At 44.7% G+C, this 6,041-nt stretch overlaps 1 pseudogene; it reads left to right on the top strand.

The window, feature by feature from the left end:
* The first annotated feature begins 3,508 nt into the window (after window positions 1-3,508).
* Window positions 3,509-4,778, top strand: LOC119543350 (annotated as a pseudogene).
* Window positions 4,779-6,041: the final 1,263 nt, after the last annotated feature.

Below are 6,041 nucleotides of genomic sequence, written 5' to 3'. Positions count from 1 at the left end.
GCCTTTTTCTTTTTAGTGGAACTATATTTCCTCCACAAGCTTCAACGAGTCCTTCCCCCTCACCAATGACACACTGATCCTCTCTTTTGCTAACCTCTCTGTCAAGGTTGTCAACACCACAGTTGCGGCGAATGCTACTTGTGAAACTGGTAATGGCGAGTTAAGTAAGGGAGTCTTGCTTGAATTTCTTAACGTTACAGGGAAGAGCCGCCAGTCTTGTGAAGGGATCTTGAGTAAAAAGGAGACTCAAAGGTGCCTTTTCCTTCCAGGGCTTGCTCCTACAGTCTGCAACCGTTCCAAAGACCCGGATGCCTCGCCGCCCCGCTATCCTAGTGTATCGCCCAAGTTATGTCTGGCTCCCCGTCAAGGCAACCGACTGGGTTGGCCCTGTTTCTCAAGTTGTTTCACTTAACAATGTCCCCTTCTCTAAGTCTAGGCGTCCAAGAGGCATAAAAGAATGGCTATCGAATGCTGCCAGTGTAGCTTCCTCTTTGTTTGTCCCAACGATCGGGCAGGCTGTGCTACAAGCATGGACAGATCGGCAGCTCGCCATAACGATGGAAACGGTAAATGGCTTGGTCAACCTTACCCGAGACGTGCTACGCCGCCACAATCAGATGCTGAACTTAAATTTCCAGGCCATTCAGAAACTCCAAGCGGAGATAGATGAACTTGGACTGGAAATAGATGGACTCTGGAGAGTGCTTCAGCAAACATGTGACACCCGGTGGCTTACGGTTAAACTCTGTGTCACTCCTGTCAGGGCCAACGTGACCGGAAGCATTTCCAGAGTCTCTGATTGGCTGAAAAGGTCATATTTTCCTGAATTTGTTAATCTCTCCCAACAGGTGGAATCTAGTTTAGACACAATTGGGGGGATCAAGTTAAAACCCGTTAAAGTCGATCTCTCCGGGTTAGGCGAGGTTCTACAGAAACTATTGCACAGTGTTTCTTCCTTGTTCTCTTGGCCCAATTTAACTAATTGGATCCTCATTGCAGTGGGATTATTGGTGGGATTAGTCGTTGTTAAATGTTTGTTAGAACGCCTGTTTCAAGCGCAGCAGCAATTGCGTGTTACCACTATGATGGCTATGACTCCCACCTCTGTTACCCCCGATAGTGACCGATTTATTAACCATACCCCTTCCTGGTCGCCTCAGGTGGGGCGCTTTGGAGCAAAATTTGTAGCGAATCGCATGGCTGTTTCTCGGGTGTAAAAGGCGACACCAGTAGTCATAATTTTGTCTCAGGTGGGTCTCTAGGGCAGAGTCCTAGTTGTGGCCAGACTGGACCCTAGCCATTGCACAGAGACACCTAGTGACACCCCCGACTCTGGTTACTGCTGTTCCTGCCCCCGTCGTTGTTCCCCAGTTGCCAGGCAAAGCACTGCAGGGAGAGTCACGTTGCTTCCAGCTTACGGACTCTCCGGTCTCCATATGACGTGAGCATTCTGGTTGGTGCTAGAGGCTCCGCCGCTGGATGGCTGAGGCCTAGTCCAGACTCCCCAAAGCACCAAAGAGGTTGTGAACCATTTGGGTTCACGGGAGCACGCTCATCACTGGAGACACTGGGTCAAAAATAAATAAGAAAGGGGGAGATGTGGAAAGCCGCCTCCCGAATCGGGCCTAGCGTATGCGCTGCAGCCTGCTCTAGAGTTACCCCCGCCCATCGAGTGAGCCAAGATGGCGCCTGCATCCTGTTTCCGCATAGTGACGCATGTATCCGCCACCCGCTCCTACCAATCGAAATCCTGTATACGCGATACTAGCCTAGAAGCTTATTGGTTGTTAATTGTGTATAAAAGGTCTTACCCGGACGGGGTAGGGTGAGACAGCCCACAAGGAGCCGTGCCTGACGGCCACATCGAGGCTGCTCTCCCACGAGGCGCCGTGCCCCGTGTGGGAACCAGTAACACAGAATGTTCATCTAGCTGTAGTAAAGGGCTTGCTTTCACAACTGCCGTGTGGTTCGAGTCGTGATTCATGACCAGGTTAGTTCGCGCAGTCTGCATCTCTCTCTCTCCTTCCCTGTTTCCCCTCGCCGGCCGGGAACCGGGGACCGAGCGGGGCAGCGCCGAACAATGGTGTTCTTTAAGACTCAGATCAGATTCTGCCACATCTAAAAAGCTTCCTTGATGTTCCTCTTCCTCAAGCTGAGATTAAATGCCCTCCTCAGTACATTCACAAAATATTCCATAATCATTCTGTCTTTGGGGAGCACTCACCTTGATTTTATAAAGAGTTTCTATCCCCTTTACTGGCTTGTGAATTTCTAAGCCCATCTCTCTCTGCTTTCTTTATCCCTCTTCCTTGCTTATTTTTCCTCCAAGCACTTACCAACATATTATAGATTTTACTTATTTGTTCATCTCTCTTCCCCAATAAGAATGTAGGCTACATGAGGGTGGGAAGAGGGTGGGAACTTTTGCCTGCTTTGTTCACTGCATGTCCTTGATACCTAGAATAGTGCCTGGCATGCAGTAAGCAGTTAATGGTCTTTAGTCATATAAACAAATAATCTTTGCTGTGAGCAGTGTTGGGGATTTAATCATGTTCCTCATAAAGACATATTCAAGTCTTAATCTGTGTTCCTGTGAGTATGAACCCATTTGTACACAGGAACTTTGAAGATGTTATTTAGATGAGGCCGTATGAATCAAGGTGACCCTTAATCCATATGACTGGAGTCCTTATAATGCAGAGGAAATTCAGATGCAGTCAGTCAGAGAAAGCCTCAAGGGAAGATCAAGGAGACAGATCGCCATGTAACAAATGCAGAGATGCAAGCCAAAGAACCCCAATATCCATGGCCAGCCAGCACTAGAATGCTACAGACTCCAGGGGAAATCATGGCCTGTCAAGACCTTTATTTTGGACTTTGATCCTCCCAAACTTGGAGACAAAAAGTTCCTGTTTTTTAGACCAAACAGTGTGTGGCATTGGTCACACCAACCATGGCAAACCAAGACACATGGTGTTGGTTCAATCGACAACTGTTGGATGATACTGTTACACTGTATTGCACCCATCTTAACTCATCTATCTCCCTCACAAGGTTGTAACTCCTCCAGTTGACTGTAACTTATTTAGTTCAAAATTTCCAGTATGTTAGCACAATTTCTGGCATACACTACACCCAATAAATGAATCTTCCCACCAACACTGCAAGTTCATCAGGATAGGAGTAAGGTTCCAGCACACCCAGCACAGTGCCTTGCACATCAGAGATGATCAATGACTGTCTGCAATTATCAATCACAAACAAAATGCTGTATAAAAATGAAGCATAATATAAGGGTGTGTAAATAGATGTTATAAATATATAAAAGACATTTTCCCAAATTCAACCTTGGTGTCTTACCATTTTGAGTTAAGAATTAGATGTTCATACTGTTCAAAAAATGAAATATATGAAGGAAATGTAATGTATTGGGATTGCTTCATCTACCATTTCCTTTACCTTAATGATGGTCTTAAAGCCTTTGCCAAGGGGGAGTCCTGGGAGAGCCATGGCCACTTTCTGCTTGGCCCTCATTCAGCTTCAAGTTTCTTCCATCAAATCAGGTAACTTCACTCGAACTTGTCTGCAAGGCCACAATGTAAAGAGCCAAAATAGTTTCACTGCCAGAATGCTTTAATTCTTCATATGGCACAAAATATTTTCCTCAGTATGAAGAGAAAGATCCTGGAAAATCCACACAGAAGCTTTCTGAAGTAGCAAAGGAGTGCAGCGTATCTCTCATTGGAGGTTCCATTCCTGAAGAGGATGCTGGGAAATTATATAATGTCCCGGCCGGCGGGACGTTCAACGGAAGCTCCAAATCCTGTGAGGGAGGAATGGTATGGGACAAGAGACGCGAGGAATGACAGCAAGACAGGTTTCTGATCAAGCTGCAAAACTTTATTGAAGAGGCAGGGTATATATACCCTAAGGTAGAGGGAGTGGCTAGTACGAACGGGTGGTGGTCTAGGATTGGCTGCTGCTGTTGCTAGGATGGATGGCAGATGTAAGGCTAGCACGGGATTGGTGGCTACTGTTGCTGGGATAGAAGGCAGGTAGTAAAGCTAGCACTCTAGATGTGAATCTTAGGCACAAACGGCTATCACTTCCATAGAAGGCTGAGGGCAACTTAAGCCGCTATTGCATCAGCCCTAGCGGTCATGTTGCATATCTCCGGCATCGCTGAGGGTGGATTTTATACATGCTACCTTAATCGTCCCCAACAATATAACACCTGTGCTGTGTTTGGGCCTGATGGAACTTTATTGGTAAAGCACAGAAAGATCCATCTGTTTGACATTGACGTTCCTGGGAAAATTAAATTTCAAGAATCTCAGACATTGAGTCCTAGTGATAGTTTCTCCACATTTGATACTCCTTACCGCAGAGTAGTTCTGGGCATCTGCTACGACATACGCTTTGCAGAGCTCACCCAAATCTACACACAGAGAGGCTGCCAGCTGTTGGTATATCCTGGAGCTATTAATTTGACCACTGGACCAGCTCACTGGGAGTTGCTTCAGCGAGGACGGGCTGTTGATAATCAGGTGTATGTGGCCACAGCCTCTCCTGCCTGGGATCTCCAAGCCTCCTATGTTGCCTGGGAACACAGCACTGTCGTGAACCCCTGTGGTGAGGTCCTAGCCAAAGCTGGCACTGAAGAAACGATCGTATATTCAGACATAGACAGGAAGAAGCTGGCTGAAATACGCCAGCAAATTCCCATATTTAGCCAGAAGCGATCAGACTTCTTATTAGTGGAGACAAAGAAGTCCTAAAGTGTATATTTCTGATTTGTCTTGAAACAGGAAGATAGGATTCTGTAACACAATCAACTTGCTACTGATTTATTTAATGGAAGTGTGTTTTTTTGTTGTTGTTCTAGTTTGTTTGTTTGTTTATAAATTTTAGCCATTTCCCTGCTGGAAGCTCTCAATTGAGATGATGGAGTAGCACATTGATATTCTCCCTACCATATTAAATGTTAAAAGTGTGCACTGAAGAACAGAAGGAAAGGGTGCATTCTCTAAAGCTTCTTCCGTACTTCAGTTGTCTCAGAGTTGTTGGTAAAAGTATCATATTGGCATTTTAGTGGTTGATTCACAAATATTTGTGTCATGAACCTCTTACCACACTTGCTGGTGTTGGAACCCATTACCTAGAAAACATTGTCTGTTGCTATTCTTTTATCAAGCAGTACCTTAATACTTTTTTTTGGCCATGCATGGCTATGGGAGAAACAAGATAATAGATCCAAGGAGGTGCAACTTCATCCCTCATAGCTATTTGGGCTCTGTAAGTTCAAGAAGGAACTAATGATTCAACCCCAGACTCTCCTGGGCTGGAGGGAAAAGTGAGCCCTATGGCAGAATGGCAGTGATAGCAGTTGGTGAAGGCAACTGAAGTATGAATCCCTATAAAAGATGAGTGCCTGAAAATCTCATCTTTTTCATTCTGCTTTTCTCTCTAGAAGCACTTTCTAGTTCCACAAAGACAAGTCTTTCCCTTCATTGTCAATCCTGTACTTCAGTTGTCTTCAAATTGTTGGGTCTCAGCATCCTTTTGCACTATTAAAAATTAAGGATTCCTTAATGGCATAATTCACTCTCATACACATAGTACCTTGTTAAAAAAAAATAAAAAATTAAGGACTACAGTGAGCTTTTGTTTATGTAGGTTTTATTTATTTATTTATTTATTTATTTATTTATTTATTTATTTTTATTTTGAAATAAATTCAAAGTTATAGGAACAGTTGCAAAAACAATACAAACCCCATACACACAACTCCAGCATACCCTGACCCCCTCCCCTGCTACCCCAATCCACCAACCTTAACATGCTGTCACACCGCCATTTCTCTTTCCCTCCCTCCCTCCCTTCCTGTCTATCATCCATCATCTATTGCTCTGTCTTCTGAACATACGAGAGTCAGTTGCACACATCTTTGAACAAACACTATAATTCACATATACAATTCCCATGAACAAGAACACGCTTTTATGCAATCCCATTAAATGCAGCTAAGAAGTACAAGAGAT

This window comes from Choloepus didactylus, chromosome 8 (genome assembly GCF_015220235.1).
Source record: "Choloepus didactylus isolate mChoDid1 chromosome 8, mChoDid1.pri, whole genome shotgun sequence".
Lineage (NCBI taxonomy): Eukaryota > Metazoa > Chordata > Mammalia > Pilosa > Megalonychidae > Choloepus > Choloepus didactylus.
This window is presented reverse-complemented; position numbering and strand designations above follow the sequence as displayed.